The 21,563-nt window shown below is 42.8% G+C and overlaps 1 protein-coding gene across 8 annotated transcripts in view; it reads right to left on the minus strand.

The window, feature by feature from the left end:
- tet3 (tet methylcytosine dioxygenase 3) overlaps window positions 1–21,563 on the minus strand; it is a 541,392-nt gene that overhangs the window by 269,632 nt on the left and 250,197 nt on the right. Inside the window, exon 1 of one of the 8 annotated variants that reach the window (XM_078565655.1) lies at window positions 4,925–5,408. The exons of the other annotated variants lie outside the window; for them this stretch is intronic. The gene's annotated coding sequence lies outside the window, so the exon portion shown is untranslated. Of the gene's footprint in view, window positions 1–4,924; window positions 5,409–21,563 lie in introns of those variants that run through there. 8 annotated transcript variants of the gene reach the window in all.

The following is a 21,563-nucleotide window of genomic DNA, read 5'->3' on the forward strand; positions in this document are numbered from 1 at the left end:
CTCCAACAACCACAACCATGTTCCTTTGTGCTAGGTATGACTCCATCCAGTGGACAGTTTTCCTTGTGTTTCCCATTGATTTCAATTTTTTAGGGCTCCTTGATCCTATACTCAGTCAAATGTTGTGTTGATATCAACGGCAGTCATTTTAACCTTGTCTCTTGAGTTCAGCTCTTTTCTGCATGTTTGGATCAAACACTGTCAATGACACCTTCCATCACTTTGATGATGATCGAGAGCAGGCTAATTATGTGGTAATTGGCTGCATTGGATTTGTCCTGCTTTTTGTTGACAGGACATACTGGCAATTTTCCACATTGTCAGATAGATGCCAGTGTTGTAGCTGTACTGGAACAGCTTGGCCAGGGTCACAGCTAGTTCTGGAGCATAAGTCTTCAGTACTATTGCTGGAATGTTGTCACAGCCCACAACCTTTGCAGTAACCAGCACCTTCATCCGTTTCTTGATATCAGGTGGAGTGAATTGAATTGTCCAAAGACTGGCATCTGCAATGCTGGGACCTCAAGAGGAGGCCAAGGTGGATCATCCACTCGGCACTTCTGGCTGAAGATTTGCTGAAGATGCAAATGTTTCAGCCTTCTTTTTTGCACTGAAGTACTGGGTTTTCCCATCTAGAAGGATGGGGATATTTGTCTCCTCCTCCTCTGGTTAGTTGTTTAATTGTCCACCAACATTCAAGACTGTGGCAGGACTGCAGAGCTTTAATCTGATCCATCAGTTATTTTTTTTTTTTTTTTTTGTAAAAATATACTTTATTCATAAAATATCTTCAATCACATTCCAAACCATTTCAAAAACAACATTACAAGGGTACAATCCAGGTTAAACTTTTACAAAATGTATCACCAGGTGCATCAGTACAAACAATATTACAATCATTTACAGCCTTTCATTTTGATCTGTACAGCCCGAGGGGCTCTAAACAGTTCCCAGTCTCTCGGTGCGCTGTGGTAGAAAGGTCTTAGACAGCGACCCTTCCCCATTGCGCCTTTGCGGCAGCTGCCCCAAGCTTTAGTGCGTCCCTCAGCACGTAGTCCTGGACTTTGGATTGTGCCAGTCCGCAACAATCGGTCGGGGACAACTCTTTGTGCTGGAAGACCAACAAGTTTCGGGCAGACCAAAGCGCCTCTTTCACCGAGTTGATGATCCTCCAGCTGCAGTTGATGTTTGTCTCGGTGTGTGTCCCTGGGAACAGCCCGTAGAGCACAGAGTCCTGTGTCACAGAACTGCTCGGGATGAACCTCGACAGCAACCACTGCATCTCTCTCCAGACTTTCTTTGCAAAGGCACAATCCACAAGGAGGTGAACAACGGTCTCTTCCCCACCGCAGCCACCTCGAGGGCAACGTGCAGAGGGGGTGAGCTTCCTGGCGTGTAGGAAGGATCTGACGGGGAGGGCCTTTCTCACCACCAGCCAAGCTACGTCTTGGTGCTTGTTGGAAAGTTCTGGCGATGAGGCATTCTGCCAAATGACTTTGACAGTCTGCTCGGGGAACCATCCCACAGGGTCCACCCTCTCCTTATCCCTCAGGGCCTCTAGGACGTTACGTGCTGACCACTGCCTGATGGGCTTGTGGTCAAAGGTGTTTTTCTGCATAAATTTTTCCACCAGGGACAGGTGGTACGGCACGGTCCAACTACTTGGAGCGTTCCGCGGCAGCGTGGCCAGACCCATCCTTCGCAACACCGGGGACAGGTAGAACCTCAGCACGTAGTGACACTTGGTGTTTGCGTACTGAGGGTCTACGCACCGCTTGATGCAGCCACACACAAAGGTGGCCATCAGTATGAGGGCGATGTTGGGCACGTTTTTTCCCCCTTTATCTAGAGGCTTGTACATCGCGTCCCTGCGGACACGATCCATTTTCGACCTCCAGATAAAGCGGAAGATGGCTCGAGTGATCGCCATCGCGCAGGAGTCTGGAATGGGCCAGACCTGCGCCACGTACAGCAACAGCGAGAGTACCTCACACCTGATGACCAGGTTCTTACCCGCAATGGAGAGGGAGCGTCGCTCCCACATGCCCAGTTTCCTTTTCACCATACCAACTCGCTCCTTCCAGTTTCTAACGCATGCCCCGGTCCCTCCGAACCATATCCCCAGCACCTTCAGGCCGTCAGCCCTGACAGTGAAGGGGACAAAGGATCGGTCAGCCCAGTTCCCAAAGAACATGGCCTCGCTCTTCCCACGATTTACCTTGGCTCCCGAGGCCAGTTCGAACTGGTCGCAGACGTGCATCAGTCTGCGCACCGACAGCGGATCCGAGCAGAAGACGGCGACGTCGTCCATGTACAGGGAGGCTTTTACCTGAGTGCCTCCACTGCCTGGGATCGTCACTCCTCTTATGCCCGGATCCTTCCTGATGGACTCGGCAAAGGGTTCTATGCAGCACACGAAAAGGACAGGCGAGAGAGGACAGCCCTGCCTGACTCCAGATTTAAGATCCATCAGTTATGGGATCACTGTGCTCTGTCCATCGCATGCTGTTTCTGCTGTTTAGCATACAAGTAGTCAGTTCTATGTTGTAGTTTCATCATGTTGACACCTCATTTTTAGGTATACCTGGTGCTGTTCCTGGCATTCCCTCCTGCACTATTCATTGAACCAAAGTTGATCCCTTGGTTTGATAGTAATGGTAAAGTGAAGGATATGCCAGGCATGAGGTTAAAGATTGCGGTCGAATACAGTTATGCTGCTGCTGATGGCCCACAGCGTCTCATAGATGCCCAGTTTTGAGCTGCTAGATCTGTTCTGAATCTATCCCATTTAGCACAGTAGTTGTGCCACATAACACGCTGGAGGGTATCCTCAGGGTATCCCCAGTTCACCAACAAGGCAAAACAGTATTAGCATAACACAATGAACAGCACATGACCTTCTGTGGTTGGTGTCACACTATGGAATGCACACATCAGACGTCCGGTCTGGCATTTAACAGTAGTGAAGAAAAATCATGTTGCCTACTTGAGCAAAGTGAAAGAGGTAGAAATTGGAACCTCATTGTGCCAATTTTTCAGACATAAAGCATAGCCCAAAATTGATTTAATGTTGCTATCTCCTTTACCCCAAGGTAATAAATAGATCTGTCCCTCAAATTGTTTGAGATGTTTTTTCAGACATCCTGGTGGCTGTCTAAAACAGGTGTTAGGCACCTTTGTCAAGTTAATAAGGTGCCTAAAGTCTGTTTCAGGCCCCATCTGAGAAATTGGATTACCCTGAGTATAACAGGCATCACAAATGCTATGAAAATGGTAGGCAATTTTTTTTTCTTTTTAAGTTTTTGTGGAGCAACATAACTGCACCCCCTCCAAAATGGTTTAGGCATAAGTGTTACTTGTTCATAGCAGCTAGTTTGGTTTATTTTAGTTTATTTTTTCTTTCACTTTATTAAATGACTAGGATTAACAACATTATTCTACTTGCTTATAAAAAAGAAGCATTGAATCACTAAGTCAACTGAAAAACAAACCAAACCAAAAGTTCAAGCACTGACTTATATAGCCAATATTGCAATTTTTGTGCAAAATCTGTGTAATTATCTTTTTCTGAGGACAAAATTCCATCATTTTTGAATAGATTTATGACATAAAAAGTATCAGTGGTGGCATTCTCCAACCTAATCTCCATATTGTGTCTCTGTCAACAGCCTTGGGAACAGATGAATGACCCCGCTGCTGCTTCCCAGACAAAGGATTCATTGCGGCTGGTGCTGTGGACACAGCAGAGGTCCCTGTTGGCCTGTCCCATTTTTGCCTGCCCCGCCACTTCTTTTTCCATCTGACTAAGCACAAGCCTGGCTATATTCTTACTGTCTTCCACAAAATCGAACGATTAGCAGGCACAGAAAGCCACTCCTGTGCCTTTGACAATGAGAGCAGGTCAGATTTCTGATTGCCTTTGCAGCAGCTTCAGCAGGAGTATCTCATAAAACATCAGTATTCTTAGACATAAACCATCATTGTTCAACTGTATCCCAGACTAATCAGAATAAGATTCTCAGTGCTTGAATCTATAGTACTTGAGTGTGTTCGACAGATGATCATCTCTTACTCCAGTTCCTTTGTTTCATCAAATGGCAAAAGAAGACATTGCATAAGCTTATAACTCCCCTACTTTTATCCTCTTCAATTAAGGCTGCATACACTTTATCTTATTAATGAAACACCAGCAAACCTCTTTATAGACATTAGTACACAGAAATAACAAACTAGATAAAAATTAAGACTCCATTATTTTAATAAGTACAAAAAACTTAATAATGCCATCAGCTTTATGTACTTTCAACAAACCAGCTTTGCTATTAACAACATACAATAAACTGCTGAGTTAAATATGGTCAATAACTGTGTCACATTTCAGTAGAATTAAGAAAATTGTTTATATCATGCTTAGAGGGTTAATATTTCAGTGGTTGTGACACACTTTAGGAGAGTTGAAGCACACCAAGGATACCCAGCATTACTTGTAGGTTGCAGCTCAACAAAACTATTAGATATTTTGGAAACATAACTTTGGTCAGATAGCTCAACAAATACAGCAAACAGATTGGAAAAAAGCTCTCATTCCAAAGACATTTATTTTTAAAAGCTTTCTATTAATCCTGTGTTACAGTAAATGTTAAAAACATTAAGGCAGTATTCACAAGAATTCAAACTCCACATTAAGCAATGTAACTGCATTTCAAGCCATCTGCCGAATATTAAAGTGCAGCTTCTAAAGATTACCAGCAAATTCAAGACATGACAAGCAGAAACATACGGCTCTCAACATGGCAAACATTTAAATCTTCTGTGGTTTCAGTGAAAGCACCAGTAAAACAGGTTTTAGCACTAATTTTCTATTTCCGACAATGAGAGACAAAACAAACATTATCCTAATAAAAGGTAAGCAAAGCATACTTACATATTACAAGTCCACTAAAAAAGAATTACAAAATGAAGGACTGAAAGGAAGCTGAACCATGTAGAGTCCTGGGTAAATGTGATACCACAACTGAGAGCATAAAGCAGGAAGCAGTGATATGGTTAGTTATTCAGCCTACATACACCTCCCCCACCCCCATCCTAACAGCTGTAGGGGCCATTATCCCTGTCACACAGCGCACGTACATAGTCCAAACAAAAAGTGCTTCTCAGTACGATTAGGCCTGTGTGTGAAAGAAATAAAAAAGGGAATAAAACAGAACATATTCTGTTAATTCCTTGTCGTGCTTAACGAGTACAGTGGCCTTATCATCTTTGAAAGTGGTAGTATTTTTTTCTCAGCCTGTAGTTTGCCTCCCGAAGTGTTCATGTTTGCTTTGATTGTGGATCTTTAAAAGCCTCTGAAAAAAAGGCGTGTTTAAAGGGCCTGTGAATATGAAATAGAGGCTCTGCCCTTTTGAAAAAAACTGGTTCCTCCCTGTGGGAACTCCAGTAGGAGTGTTGCTATGAGCGCTGCGCTTAACTGATATTGTGCCGTAGCTACTGACGTGAGGAGGTGAACGACAATCCCTCTTTAAAAAAAAGAGCTTCTCAGTGGTCTCTCTGATGTAATCTCCGAATGCTGAACAGCTGATGCTAAAGGAATCCACCCAACATGCCTCACACATACGTACAGTCTCGCTGCCAATCACAAACCTTGGCATGTTTTAGCATGCATGGTTTTTCCTTTCTCACTTCAAGGATTTCTACATAATATGACAAAAGGGTCGGCTGCAATAATGACATTCAATACATTTTATGATTTTCCTTTGGTCTTAGTTTTTATCTGTATTACTGATTGACATATGAGAGTTGACTGTATGACTCTTGGTCTCCCTCCAATAATACATCTGCCAGATTAACTCTTTTCAGTCCATAATTTCTTCAGTGACTACGTGCTAAGCAGCCATCTCTGGAACATACTGATTATTGGGTGTTCAGTGATTGAGGGCATATTTTTATGTCTCCATTACAACATTGCTAACATTCATGGGCTTGTTAATGATGTATTAATTTTGCATGTTGTATATCACAAACAGTTCACAGTGGTAGATGAGGAGAAAATATTTGCGCTTACCCACCATTGTGTATCACATACTTTATAAAAATAGTGCCCAAATCAATGAAATTGTAATGCATAAATCGCAGAGTGACACCTCATTGTTTGTAAAAAAATGAAAACAAAATTTATCAAATTGTTTCTTGTGAAGATGGTAACATTTAAAATCAGAGTTATGAAATATTTGAAATATTCTGCTTCATTATGGGGCCAAAACCATCCAAGAAAGAACTATTACTTAAGTAGAAAGAAAATAATGTGCATAGAAAATAAGAGAGATCTGGGTGTCCTGACAGAGATTAAATTAAAGCTGTGGCAACATGTTGAGCTGAACTCCTGAGGTGATGCTACGACTCTACAATTCATTGTGCAATCTCAGTTAGAAGTTTGTTATGTTCTGATTGCTGCAGCATAAACATGATATAGCAGCTTTAGAAAGGACACAGAAAAGACTGATTGAGGGGACGGAGGAATTAGATTAAAGGAGCGATAATGTAAATTGGCTATGTTCTCCCTGGAAAATAGGCTAAGAGGTGATATGATTGCTGTTTATAAGATTTTAAAGGGACTGGATACTGTAAACCATGACAAGCTATTTCACCCTCTGCAGAACAGTAAAATCAGAGGATTCAACAAGCGCTTAAAGGTTGGAGGACTGGGGTTGGTGGGGTCGGTGGGAGAGGGAGGGTGTAAATGTACTAATCTGTGAAAATAATATTTTAGTGAGCAAGTGGTCATTCTCTGGGAGGAAAAAAAACTCCCAGGGAGGCAATGGAAGCAGTTAGTGTTAACTCATTCTAACAAATTAGATAGTTCTTTCAGAAATTAACATTTCAGAGCTATTTGAGACATGAAATGTAGTAAATGCAGCATGCTTGAGAGGGAAACGGTGATTTTGGACCTGTGATTCCCAAGGTTGTCCAATCTCAAGCATTTGTAGGTCTGTTGTAGATCAATTGGTAGAGATTGATCACCTTGATTAGTCAACAGTTTCACACAATAAAATTGTCACACCAATGAATCCACAACTCCAAGGAAGGAAGAAGATGAACTGGGTATTTCTTTATCTAGTAATTCCTATGTTCCTATTAAGGCTCATGCTGACATTATGTTGGCACTCTTGAGAATTGGGAGTATTGAAAATGCTGTGAAAATAATGCGTATAAATGTCAGAACTGAAAATAAACTGACAGTGTCCAAAAGGACAATTTACGTAAGAATGTAGGAAGTGAATTTTCAAGCCTCAAGCTTTGGGCAGCAGTGCTTCAAATTTGATGGGCAAAGGCCTAACACCAAATTGCTGTGGCCACTGCAATCTTCCATTATTGCTGAGCAGTCAAAGTGGCTCCCATGGCAGGCAGTAGGCCTGCATTCAAAATGCAAATCCAGGCGTACATCCAATCCTGATTGTCATATTTGTGCAACATTTGCTCAAGCAAGTATCCTCTGGGCCAAAACTGACAAACTGCCTTAGGACGCCAGTTTTCTCTCTGCAACTCACTAGTAGAATACAGTTAGGGCAAGGGCAAAGATCTCTTCATCACCAGAATGGCTGGCTGGAACACTCTGCTGGTTGTCCACCTAAATACAGAAATCAACCTGCAAGTGTACCAGTGGTGAAATAGGGGTCTTTCTGAGTCTGGGATGAAGGGGACAGTGAAATTAACTGGAGGAAAACCAACATCAATGTGATAACAGCAGATCTGGGCTGAATAAACTGGAGTCAAAGGTTGGCAGGAAAAACGGAAGTTGATCAATGGGCTACCTTCAAAGAAGAGCTAATTCGGGCACAGTCAAGATAAGTTCCCTCGAAAGGGAAAGGTAGATCAAACAAATCTAGAGCACTTGGATGACAAAGGAGATAGAAATTAAGATAAAGAAGAAGTATGCTTATGACAGGTGTCAGGTAAAAACTACAATTGATATCCAGGCTGAATATAGAAGGTTCAGAATGGAGGTGAAGAACCAAATAAGAGAAGCAAAGGAGGAGTATGAAAAGAGACTGGCAGCTAAAATAAAAGGGAATCCCAAAGTCTTCTATAGGCATATAAATAGCAAAAGGGTGGTAAAAGGAGTGGTGATGAGGGACCAAAAGGTGAATTTACACATTGGGGAAAGAGGTGTAGCTGAGGTATTAAATGAATACTTTGCACCTGTCTTTACCAAGGAAGAAGATGCTACCCAGGCTGTGGTAAAAGATGAGGTAATTTTGGCACTGGAAGGGTTTAAAATTGAAAAGGAGGAGGTATTAGATAGGCTATCTGTACTTAAAATTGATAAGCCACCAGGACCGGATGAAATGCACCCAAGGATACTGTAAGAAGTTAGAATGGAAATTGCAGAGACACTGGCCATAATTTTTCAGTCTTCCTTAGACTCGGGTAGTGGCAGAGGACTGTAGAATTGCAAATGTTACATCTTTGTTCAACAAAAGGGTATAAGGATAAGCCCAGCAACTACAGGCCAGTCAGTATATTTTCAGTGGTGGGGAATCTTGCAGAAACAATAATTTGGGACAAAGGGCGGAATCATCCCAGATTTGTATTAAGTGCGGCAGCGGGCATGAAAAAAGACATTTTACCCGCCAGCCGCAATGGCTGACTTTTGCGCTGTATCGTCCCCGTCCCGGCATGTCCTGCCTTCATTAATAATGCATTCATGGGAAACATGCCGGATTGCTGACGGGTGGGCTCGGATTTGACCACCGCGCCATGACTTCAATGCTTCCTCACTTCAGGCGCCATATTTTAAGCGTACCGAAGTGCAACTTACTCCATGTCTACAGACCAGGACTGCCCCAGGTGACAGATGGCCCCAAAAGCCCCCAAATTTAGTGTCACCTCTCTGGGGCACCTGCTGGATGCAGTGGAAGACCACTGTGATGTCCTCTACTTTGCTCTGGCTGCAGGAGGTCCACCAGAGTCATCAATCTGACCTGGGAGGCGGTGGCAGTGGTGGTCAGTGCCAACGGAGCACAGAGGAGGTCAGTCATCTAATGCAGGCAGAGGATGAATCTTATCCGTTCCGCCAGGGTAAGTCAACCACATCATCACTCTCAACACATACTCCCAAACCCATCACATATCCACAGGGATCTCACACCTCAAAGGACAACACCACTAACTCTCACACAGACCCTCACATCTCCATCAAGCTCATATCCTCTGGAGCTTGCGTCCTCACCCCGTCACTGCACGGACATGCATCTGCAGCAGGAGGAGGCAGGTTTAGCTGAGCTCTCCAGCACTCGGAGGACTGCTGGGGAAGAGGCATCTATGAGGCCCAGGTCAGGTGACGAGCATCTGGATTCGGCCTTCCAAATCATTGTGGAGTGTTGGCAGAAGGTGGGGGAACATCACGCAGAGCTGTTGGAAGCCCTCAACAGAGTGGCACACAAGTCGGAGGAGTACATCCGCCTGCTCTCTGCCGAAGTGGTGCCCACATGTGCGCGTTTGGAAGTCTCCATGGGAACAATGGCGGATGCCATGGAGACCCTGGTCCAGCAAAACGCAGATATGTGCGCAGACCTGCACTCCATTGCAGTAGCTATGGGTGAGTTCCTGCAGTGGCAACGCAAGGGGGAAATTGGGCACCTCAGCGTCCCTCCAGGTTCTCCCTCCCCTCAAAGAGTTAGGCTGGGACCCTCGGGAACTTGAAAGGAGTAGGAGCAGTAGCTGGACAGACCTGGGTCATCCACTCAGGAATCTCAGAGGCTGTCTACTCCTTTTGAGTCCTCTTTGCCTGTGAGCCCCTCAGAGGTAGCAGCTGGCCGACAGGAGGACAGCCAAAGCAAGCTGGGGCCCTCAAGACTTGGCTCTCCAGAGGACACATGCCGAAGTCATCAGAGACAACAAGGCCAACCATTAGACAGGCTGTCTCCATCTCTGCTGCGGATGTCAGGGCAGCATCTAGAAGAAGTGGTAGGCCTAGAAAACAGAAGAAGTGGTAGGCCTAGAAAACTTAAGAAATTCTGATCGCAAGTGATTGCACCAGTAAACACATTTTGTCACTTTACAATCTGAAAATAATTTCACTTTCATGAAGTAACGTGTAATGTTGTCTTTCGGGTTCATTTACGTGCTTCGCCAGTTCTTCTCCTGCATCTGCCACCACTAGCAGTTCAGCTGCACGCAACCGGACCTCAAGTGATTCTGGAGGAAGAAGTGTGTGTGTGGCAGGGTTTTGCGGAGCCTCGTGCAAGCATTCTCCCACGCATGTGCAACCTTCATCCATCACATTCAATGTCCTGAGCATTTTCAATGTTGCCTCCTGGGGTTCTCTTTCAGTTGTCCATCTAAGCGGACCTCCATCTCTGCACACCCACTGATTGCACTCCCATGCAGCACCTGTGCCCGTCCAACACAAGGCTCCGCTCACTTTTGATTTGAAAAACAAGGTAGTTGTTAAGTTTTTGATCAGCTCTCCTGTCCTTTCCCCTCCCCCAGTCACACTTATCCTCTCCCCCATCACAGTCCACTCCACTGGCATCAACATTCACCTCCCCACCATTATATTATAGCCCGAACCCTTGTCATTTCCAGGATGTCCAGGTGAACGTGCACGTTCCCTACCTGCCTGAAAATCCCAGCCCCATCCACATTGACCTCCCCAACATCCTCCTTTCCACCCCCAGGGTCCTCCCACACTCACCATTCCCTCCTACCACACCTAGCCTGAGTTCACTCCCCAGGAGGCATTCACTGACTCCACTGAGCCATCCCTTGCATGTTCACCTGGACATGCCTCCACCCTTACACCTTCTTCAATCCCTACTCCTTCATCCCCCCATAGTCCCTCCTCCCCCTGTATTCCCTCCTCCCCCGTACTCCCTCCTCCCCCCTGTACTCCCTCCCCCCCTCCTTCCCCTCCCAACCTCTCACCCCCCTGACACCTTTGTTTCCCCCCTAATCTGACCCCCCCCGACACTTTCATTCACCCTCCCCACCTCCCAACTCACCCCACCTTGACACCTTCGTTCCCTCCATTTCAGCCTCATACCACCCATGACCTCCGCCCCCACCCCCCCCCAGGTAAGCCTTCCTCCCCCAATCACACCTAGACCTTCCTCTCCCCCCACCTTCGCCGGTCATGCGTAGCAGCCCACGGCAAGTCCATAGTGTTCCGAAGCAGGCCCAAAGCATGAAAGGAGACCATGGAAGATGGTGCGAACCCAATGCGAAATCCATGAAGGTCTGAGCCTCCATGAATTCAAAGCTGCTGCTTGGAGACCTCCCAGCTTCTGAGAGCTGATTCGTGGTGGAGCCATGTGCATGAGGATCCACCCAGAATGCGATGCAGAGTCTGGTAGCTGTAGGGCTCCAGCATCTTCTTCTCCTCGGATGTCTACGATCTGAACAAGGCCCTTGAGGTAAGTCCCGACTTCTGCACATTACGCTTGTCCAGATGTGTTCAGGGATGGCGTGTTTTCCTGCCAGCGTAATGGTAAATCTGGTGTGGGGGTACAATTCCTGTTGGGCCTTACTTTGCATCCCATTAGCAAGATGCAAATCAGATTCATGCTGGCCTCCAGCGGGATTCATGATCCGCCGTGGCGAACGTCACTCGATCATCTCGATGTGATTTCAAGTTGGTGTGAAACCGATTTCTGCACCCCCCACCAAATTCTCCTCCCCCCCCCACCCACCATCATTGGGAGCGGACGATTCTGGCCAAAGTTGATAGTCACATGGACAAATGCGGGCTAATTAAAGAAAGCAGCATGTATTCCTTAAGGGAAAAGCAGGTTTAACTAACTTGCTGGAGTTTCTTTGAAAAGGTAACAGAGGGTTGATGATGGCAATGCTGTTGATACGGTGTACATGGACTTCCAAAAAGCAATTGATACAGTGCCACACATCAGACTTGTGAGCAAAGCTAGAACTCATGCAATCAAGGGACAGTAATAACATGGATACGGAATTGGCTGAGCCGCAGGAAACAGAGAATAGTGATTAATGGATGTTTTTCGGGCTAGAGGATGGTTTGTAATGGAATTCCCCAGGGGTCAGTGTTGGGACCTTTGCTTTTCCAAATATATATTAATGACCTAGATCTTGGTGTAGAGGGCACAATTTCAAAGTTTGGCATGATACAAAATTTGGATGCATTGTGAACTGTGGGGACGATAGTGTAGAACTTCAAAAGGATATAGACAAGTTGGTGGAATGGGCAGACAGATGGCATTTGATGTTCAATGCAGAGAAATATGAAGTGATTAATTTTGGTAGAACGAACATGGAGTGACAGTATAAAATAGGGGGTACAATTCTATAGGGGGGCAGGAGCAGAGGGACCTGGGTGTATAAGCGCATAAGTCATTGAAGGTGGAAGGACAGGTTAAGAGCGCAGTTCATTAAGCATACAGTATCCTGGGCTTTATTAATAGAATCATAGAATACAAGAGCAAGGAGTTTATGTTGAACTTGTATAAGTCATTACATCAGCCTCAGCTGGAATATTGTGTCCAGTTCTGGGTGCCACACATTAGGAAAGAATGCTTTAGGTAACATTGGAGAGAGTGCAAAAAAGATTCACGAGAATGGTTCTTGCGATGAGGAATTTTAGTTATGAAGATAGATTGGAGAAGTTAGGACTGTTTTCCTTAGAGAAAAGAGGCTGAGAGGAGGTTGATAGAGGATTCAAAATCATGAGGGGTCTGGACCGAGTGGACAGAGAAAAATTGTTCCCACTTGTGAAAGGATCGAAAACGAGAGAATACAGATTTAAAATAATTAGTAAAAGAAGCAATAGTGAGATGAGGAACAACTTTTTCATGCAACAAGTGGTTAAAGTCTGGAATGCTCTGCCTGAGAGTGTGGTGGAGAGAGGTTCAATTGAAGCATTCAAAAGGGAATTAGACTGTTATTTGAAAAAAAAAGAATGTGAAGGGTTACGGGGAGAAATGGGGAGAATGGTACTAGGTGAGTTGCTCACTTGGAAAGCCAATGCAGACATGATGGGCCAAATGGCCTCCTTCTGCACCATAACAATTCTTTGATTCTGTAATAGTTTAGTAACTGAAATGGAAAATACGATAAAGCAGGTAATATCTCTATGAAATACAGTTTGACATACTTTTTATGTTTGGAGAGTAAGAGGTGTATCATTTTTGTCATATTATCCATTGCACAAAAATCATTTTGATGTGATTAACTTTATCGTTCAGCTTGGCAACTACTTTTACAATAAAGAAAACAGGCTGCTCAATGTACTCCTTGCTGAAAATACTTGATCCTCACTGGTATATTTTTGTGTATCCTTTAAGATATAGTTTGAGATGTGCAGATAACCAAGTAATTCAAAACATTCTGTACATCTGGCAAATCTCCTTTACTGTATCTACAACTACACCCTCAACAAAAGTTCAGAAAAGTGGAGCCAGTCTATCTTCTGAATCATGCAAATGTTTTGCCCTCACCGCCTGAACTAATATTGAATTCTATTTGGTAACCCAATACGTTTTAACAGAGATTTGAATTGCAGATTAGTTAGAATGAATTTTGAAAGCAAAAATAATTTGTAATCAATATATCTTTCAACAGGAGGTATTTCCCTTCCCTTTTTTTTGCAACTTTTACTGAAAACTTTGCTAAGACAAGGGCTTAGATCTTCTGGTCGGTGGCAATGCTGCCCACAAAGTTTTTACCATCTCAAAGATACTGTACATTTCTTCATCCTGGCTGAAGCAGAAATGGGCAGCGTAGCATCTCCAGGGTAAGCCCAGTGGGCATAATAGAGTTGTGGGAAGGAAGGAGCATGGCCCCTTTCTACGGCAGTAACTGCCATATTCAGGTAACTTTTTCAAGGTTTAAGGCCAGGGCCTGTATTTTTCCTATGGCGGGTGGGTGGGCTGGGTGGGAGCAGGCGGGGGCAGGTGTGGCGCCGATCACCGCCCGCGATCAGCTGCGTGCCGCAAATTAACACAGGCAGGCCAATTAAGGCCCGCCCAGCATAATACGCGGCCGGTAGCGCTCAGCGCTATCTGTGTGGGTGGGGGGAGGAGGGAGAGTCGGGGCCAGCCCTGAGGCACAGAGCTGCCTCAGGGAGATTGAATGGAAATGAAAATAATTAAAGAATCAATTTAAAAATTTATTCAAACATGTCCCCTCAAGTGACTGTGTCACATGAGTTGGGACATATTTGTAAAGTTGGGAAAATTTATTTATTTATTTCAGAAAAGCTTCAGGAAACCTCATCCCGCCCGTGGATGAGGTTTCCTGAAAAACACGAAGGCCACTTGGGCTTTTTGCCTGCCTGCCTGCCAACCTTAAGGTTGGACGGGCAGCATTCTTAAGTACTTTAATTAATTTTTTAATGGCCTTAATAGGTAATGGCAACCCACCATAGCGGGCGGGAGCACAAGTTCCCACCATCAGTTTATGCCAGAAGGAAACTGTTTTGTCAGCTCCTGCTGCAGTCTCCAACCACCTCCCCCCACCCCGCCCTGCGCCCACAATTAAACCCATCGCTGGGGTGGGGGGAGGGTGGCTGAAAAATTCTGCCAGAAGTATTTGTTTAGCTTCCCTGTCATTTCCTTATTCTCCATTATAAATTATCTTGACTCTGCTTGTAATGGACTCACATTTGTCTTTGCTAATCTTTTCCTTTTCACATACCTCTTCAAGCTTTTACAGTATGTTTTTATGTTTCTCGCTAGTTTACTTTCATATTCTATTTCTTAATGTTTTTCTTAGCCCTCCTTTGCAGAATTTAAAAATGCTCCCTATCATCAGGCTTACCATTTTTTTTTTGGCAACTTTATGTGGCTATTTCTTTGATCTAATACAATCCTTGATTTATTTTGTTAGCCACGGTTGGGACACTTTCCTTGCTGGGTTTTTGTACATTAAAGGAATGTAGTTTTGTTGTAAAATTAATTAGTTCTTTGAATATTAGCCATTGTCTGTCTACCATAATACCTTTTAATGTAGTTTCCCAATCCACCATAGACAATTTGCCCCTCATACTTTAATAGTTTCCTTTGCTTAGACTTAAGACCCTCTAACTAAACTACATCACTTTCAAACTTTATGTAAAATTCTATCATTCTTTCCTCAAGGCTCTTTTACAATACAATTATTAATTAACCCTTTTTCATTGCACAATACTAGATATAAAATAACCTGTTTCCTAGTTGGTTCCTCATCATACTGCTCCAGAAAACCATCTCACATATATTCCAAGAATTCATCCTCCACAACATTAGCACTAATTAGGTTTACCTAGTTAATATGTAGATTGAAATCCCCCATGAGTACTGTATTACCCTTGTAACATGCACCTCTAATTTCCTGATTTATACTATGATTTACATTACCACTGTTATGGTGGCTTATAAACAACTCCTACCAATATTTTCTGCCCCTTGCTGTTTCTTAGTTCCACCCAAACTAATTCCACATTGTCATCTTTAGAACCAAGGTCATGTTTAACAGAGCTACTCCAACACCTTTTTCCATCTTCCTGTCCTTCCTGAATGTCACATACCCTTGGATATTCAGGTCCCAGCTTTGGTTTCCTCTGTAGTGGCTATCAGGTCATATGTATGAATTTCTATTTGAGCTGACAATTCATCTGTTATATTGCAAATGCTGTGGGTATTCAGATACAGAGCCTTTAATTCAATTTTTTTACTGCTCTTGTAAACTCTGTCCCTATCTGCTGGCACACTCTCAAGTTTGCAATCATTATCCCTTCCTGCCATACTCTGATTATCATTACCTTTATTGCTACCTTGATCTATTTCCTTGTCATTTCCCTTTAATTTACCCAATCTTCCTCTACATGATCCTTTCCCCCTCAAATTAGTTTAAAGCCCTTTCTACTTCTCTAGTTATACGAATCGCTAGAACCCTGGTCCCAGTATAGTTCAAGTGAAGTCCATTCCAACGGTACAGACCCCACTTTCCTCAATACTGGTGCCAGTGCCCCACAAATTGGAACTCACTTCTTCCGCATCAGTCTTTGAGCCACGCATTAATCTCTCTGATCTTGTTGACCCTATGTCAATTTGCATGTGGTTCAGGTAATAATCCAGAGATTATTACCTTTGAGGTTCTGCTTTTTAATTTAGTGCCTAGCTCCTCATTCTCTGGATGCAGAACCTCTTTCCTAGTTCTACCTATGTCATTGGTACCTACATGGACCGTGACAACTAGATCCTTCCCCTCCCATTGCAAGTTCTTCTCCAGCCCTGATCAAATATCCTGAAACCTGGCACCAGGCAGCAACACAGCCTTCTGGATTCTTGCTCGCGGCTGCAATGAACTGTGTCTGTCCCCTTGACTATACTGTCCCCTATGACCACTACATTCCTTTTAACTCCACCCACTTAAATGACTTACTTTATCATGGTGTCATGGTCAGTCTGCTCATCACACTACAGCCCTCACTTTTGTCCATACAAGTTGCAAGAACTTCAAATTTGTTGTTCAATTGCAAGGGCTGAGGCTCCTCCACTCCCACCTTCTCGATCCCCTAGATAGCAAGCCAGATCACTGGATCATACCTCATTGCTCAGTACAAAAGCTACAGAAGTTTTGATGTTTCTGGCACTTCTGATGCTGAACTGTATGACTGGGATTCTCTCCCAGCAGTGCTGCTTTTGCAAATAAAAACTTTAGCCTTCCTGCAATGCTCCCTCCAATTTCTCTCCGCACTGTGCAGCCTGATTGTTGCAGTGCACATTGACTTTAAGATTGGCATCTGGTTGCACATGCTTATATGTGGTCTGTTTATCTCCTGTGCGCTAAATTCTGGGCTGTTGTGTGGCCACACACCCACACAGCTTAGAGGGAGTGCTCCCTTCCTGTATCCCTGACCCAGTCTTTTGGTTGGTGTGCAGGGCAGATTCTTGACAGTATCACCACCATCAATAAGAAGCCTGCCACGTCAGAGGGAAATTCTGATGAATTTACAGCAGGCTTCCTACAACAGTAGTTGAAAAGATCTGAAAGTTGTGAAGGGGCAGACATTCCAAACACTTGAAGAAATGCCGCATAGAACGCCTTGGTCAAGACCAAAAGGGGCAGGCTAGAGGATACTGTAGGTCAGAGTTGGTGATAGGCCCTTGTCTGAGTTTTGCTACAATTCCACCTGAATTTAGATGTGATTGCAGAGAGTAATCTTGTCCAATCTGTTTCATTCTGCATTCCACAAGAAGTACTCCTGGTTTCCCACATTCTACCCTCCGTAAACTTGAGGACATTCAAAGTTCTGTTGCCTGTGCCTTAATTGGTGACAAATCACGTTTTCCTGTCATCCCTGTGCTTGCTGACCTAAATTGGCTCCCAGTCAAGCAACATCTTGACTTTAAAATTCTCAACCTTGTCTTTAAAGCCCTCCATGGTCTTTGCCCTCCCCCATCTTTGTAATATCCTCCAGCCCCACAACCCTCTGAGATATCTGCGCTTCTCTAATTTGGGCCTCTTGTGCATTCCCATTTATAATTGCTCCACCATTGATGGCATACCTTCATTTGCCTAGGCCCCAAGCTCTGAAATTCCCTCCTTGCACCTCTCCGCCTATGGACCTTACTTTCATCCTTTAAGACACTTTTTAAAACCTATCTCTTTGACCAAGCTTTTGGCTTTCTGACCTAATATCTCCTTATGTGGCTTGGTGTCATACTTTGGAGCCTTGTGACATTTCATTATATTAAAGGCGCTAAATAGTATATCCATACATGTAAGTTGTTGTTATTGTTGCATTTGAAATAAACTACATCAGAAAGGTTATTCAGAATTATCAACATTGCTCATCCAGGGTACTGTAAAGCGTATCAAGAGATAAAATCATAAAATGTTACAATAATGATAGAGACTATTCTACCCATCAAATCTTTGCAGTGTTTCAGTCAAATCCCACTCCCTAGCTCTTGCTACATATCTCTTAATATTCTTCTTTTTTAAACATTTAATTTCTTTTAGAAAATATTTATGCACCTTGCTTAACAACAGCTTATGCCAGATAATTTCGCAGTCTAACCATCTTCTCGGTAAAGATTTTAATCTTTAATTATTTTTGTGTTTAAGTTAGATTTGTATCCTCAGTCCAACTATCAATGTGGAAATATGCTTTGTGTCAATTGGTTGCCGCATTTCCTACAAAACAACACTGACTACACTTGAAACACACCTTAACGGCTGTGAAGTGCTTTTGGGTGTCCTGAGGTTATGAAAGGTGTTAAATAAATCCAGGAACTTCTTCCTTTTCCACTCACATGAAATATTAAGCACCTCTCAGGTCAATTTCTATAATAGTAATCTCTTATCTCTAGTAATGTTCTAGTGAATCTATTCTGCACTTTTTGTCCACTTTTTTTTATCTTTCTTAGAAAAGGATGCTCATTATAATGATATAAAAAACAAAGAAAAACTTTGGTATTACTCTTTGTAGTGCAGTGACTGAGATACCTGCACAATGTTTTTAAAGAACAAGTTATACCCTTAAATTTAACTTTACTCAATTACATTCATAAATCTTAAAAGTTTAACAGTTATAATGCAAAAAAAGCTTACTCTCTATATTTTGTGTTCATGAGTATGCTTGCATAGGATAATATTTCACCATAGCTTTGAAATCATTGATAGTAACTGTTCTGTTGGTCAATAGCCACTGATCCATTGATATGGATAGATAATTTTACCGTCATGCTCTATTCAGAACATATTATTACATACTTTTTTAAAAATGCATGCTTCTGAGTCTCATTTAAGGAAGTACTGGTGTTGGGGTGCAAACTTTGCCCTAGTTAAGTGGTAGTGGGTTTGCACTGGTAGTTCCTCATATTTTTGAAGAGATGGCTGAAGTAGTGTATAGGACATGTTTATAATTGCTTTCTCTGAACTTCCAGAAGGCATTTGATAAATTCCCTCATCAGAGACTGTAGATAATGTTGAAGCCCATGGAATTGACGGAAAATTATTTACCTAGTTCGGAAATTGGCTGAGTGGGAAGAGACAGTAAGTTTGATTGTTAGGTACTGGCAGAATGTGACTAGTGGTATCCCACAGGGAGTTGTGTTGGCATCTTAATTACTCATTGTATTTAGTAACGACTTAGATGATGGGATGGAAAGCGACATAATCCAAATTTGCCAATGACACAAATATAGGTGGCCCTGTAAGCAGGGTAAATGGAAGCATAAAATTACAAAGAATTACTGATAGATTTAAATTAATTGGTAAAACTGTGGCAAATGGATTTCAGTGTAGACAAATATGAGATTATCCACTTTGAACCATAGCGAAAAGCTAGAAACAGTGGTGATCCAAAGAGATTTGGGTGGGGGGGAGGTTCCAGGTATGTAGATCATTAAAATGTCATGCATAGGCACAGAATGTGATCAAAAAGGCCAATGGAATACTACATATCTACTGGACTAGAATACAAGGGGGTAGAAATCATGTTTCAGCTTCAACGTTGGATTACACTTGGAATACTGTGAGCAATTCTGGGCACCACATCTGAGGAAGGATATATTGGCACTGGAGGGAGTGTAACATAACGCAATATCCCTGTACCTTCTCCAGTCCTACAATCCTCTGGGATCTCTGTGCTCCTTCAATTCTGGTCGTGTCTGAATCCCCTATTTTAATCGCTTCACACTTGGTGGCCAGTTGTCTCAGCTCTAAGCTGTAGAATTCTCTCCATCGTCTTCTCTCTCTCTCTACCCTTCTCTACTCCTTTAATATGCTACGTAAAACTAACTTTTTGACGAAGCTCTTGGTCATCATCCTAATATCTCCTGAGGTGGTTTGGCATCAGATTTAGTTTGATAATTCTCCTATGAGGCACCTTGGACTGTTTCACTACCTTGAAGCAAGTTGTTGTTATGCTGATATGAAATGTCATGGGATGTTCTGTACATTAAAAGGTGCTATGTGAATGTAAGATGTTATGATATTGGTTGTAATGGTGTGATAATTCACAGTTGTTAGCATGTTAACACCAACAAAATAAATGGATAGCCTTATCATAACACTCCAAGTTTCCTAGTGTTTATTGAGCAAGAATATTTATTATCAGTAATTACAAGACAGAATCATCACCTAATTAAGTGGTAATAATCTGTAATAGACTCTCACTGCAGTTCATGTACAACTCATTATCAGACATACAAGGTAAGGTCCAGCTTCTTAAAAATCAAAACAGGTAATTAAATATTGAAGTTTGTCAATAAAATTAGCGGTTTGATTTAAATTGGGATAAAAATAAAATAATTTATGACCATTCATACAGATCACATATCCAATAATTACCAAAAGCTTATGGTATTCATGTTTTTAGACACAGTCTCAATGTACAACCTGTGACTGAATTATGGTATGACCCTGTTTTACTGAACGGGATTTCCTTGTTGGATGACATGTGCATTTGCTACTTGATATCTTTGATCTGCAGGGTGGCACGTGCTATTATTTGGTGACTAATTCACTAGGAGAATGTTCTGTTGCCAAATTCACTCAACACAAAAAGAAAATACTCGAATTAAGTAGCAGTGAAGTTGTTATGATTTCTTCAGTTGTCACAGCCGCTGATAGTTCACTTATTATTTCAAGTTCCAATAGATACAGAATGACAAGGCTCGCAATGTTAGGTTCATCATTATCTTATAAGTTCTTATGTTTTCTGTTCTATGATTTTGTACAGTGACAGAAAAAATCCAGACTCCAACTGGTCAGGCTATCAGATCAAGCATCATTCATTGTTTACAGTGGTTGTTGCATAGGAACAAAGCAGGGGAATATAATATTTAAGTATCCACTGATGTCAACATTTTATAATGCTTCTTGAACTAAGCCCTATATTCATTAATCTTGTGACCACCAGATAATTTTATTTCATTATTTATACAATTTAGGGCTTGTTTTCATTTCTTGTAGCAGTCTATTTTAAAAATAAATTACAACTGTGCTGATGTTCTTCTCTCATCTGCGCTTCCCCATTCCCCCCACCCACACCACCCCCCCCCCCTCCCCACCCCCCCACCCCCAAATATTTGCAATGGGATTCAGAAATGCTAACTGACCCAAATCACTGGCACTGGTACAAACAACAATTTACACCAGTACAGTATCAAAATACAGTACTACAGCAGCAGAAGTTGGAGATTTGATTTCCCCCCCTCCACCTGTATTTTGCTGCCAATCTTGGCTGATTTGTTATGAGGACTTCCACACACGTGGGAGGGAATATCAGAAATGTACTAATCCCTTGGCTGTTCTTGCATACCTCAACTTTCCAAATTTGCACTAAAAGAGTCCTTAGTCTACTCACCCTCACTCAGGAGTTTAGTTGTTGAAGGGTAGAGAGCAGTTTGAAGAGGATGCATAAGGTGAGCACAAAAATTGGGTGTCGATGATACAGTGAACATTGTTGGAATGGAATGCCTTCAATTCACAAAGGCCATAACATTGTGTCTGAGAACCCAAATAACTACAATCATGCCATCAAAAACTCCTGGACTTAGGAAATGAACCAACTGTGTCATACTGCTGCTGTAGGAAAGCAGTCACTT

This window comes from Cetorhinus maximus, chromosome 20 (genome assembly GCF_964194155.1).
Source record: "Cetorhinus maximus chromosome 20, sCetMax3.hap1.1, whole genome shotgun sequence".
Taxonomy (NCBI): domain Eukaryota; kingdom Metazoa; phylum Chordata; class Chondrichthyes; order Lamniformes; family Cetorhinidae; genus Cetorhinus; species Cetorhinus maximus.